Below are 826 nucleotides of genomic sequence, written 5' to 3' on the forward strand. Positions count from 1 at the left end.
TATATATATATATATATATATATATATATATATATATATTCTTTTGTTTCATTCGAGTGCGGCCAACTTAAAGTATATATACATGTATGTATGTATGTATGTATGTATGTATGCATGTATGTATGTATGTGTAAGTGTATGTATGTGAGTATGTGTGCATATACATAAATATATACTTATATATATGCATATATATATATATATATATATATATATATATATACATACACACACACATATATATGTTTACTTATAAGTATATATATATGTGTGTGTGTGTATATATATATATATATATATATAAGTATAAGATAAAGACATACGTACATGTATACAAGTATATAAGTTTAAGATACATTCGTACATATATACAATCATATATGTGTGTACATATGCGCATGTATGTGTATATATATGTGTGTGTGTATGTGCATGTGTCTACGTGTGTATGTATGTACGTATGTAAATATGAAACAGATTTCATAAATTTCTAAGACCTTACATACGAACGTTGAAACAAACATATGAATGCGAGATATATAAATACATATCAATTTTGTTGACAACGATATTGAATTATACTTGCGAGCCCTCACAGACATACATATGCAACAGAAACACACACACACTCACACACACGCACGCACGCACGCACGCACGCACTCATACACACAGAGGTACACACATAGCCACAAAAACACACACACACTACCCCAAACAATATATATATAAATATATATATATATATATACATACACCCTCCCACACACACATATATATGTGTGTGTGTAATACCATTACGTCGTTTTATATTTTGCTCATCTCT

Source organism: Octopus bimaculoides, chromosome 3, assembly GCF_001194135.2.
Source record: "Octopus bimaculoides isolate UCB-OBI-ISO-001 chromosome 3, ASM119413v2, whole genome shotgun sequence".
In the NCBI taxonomy this organism is placed as follows: Eukaryota; Metazoa; Mollusca; class Cephalopoda; order Octopoda; family Octopodidae; genus Octopus; species Octopus bimaculoides.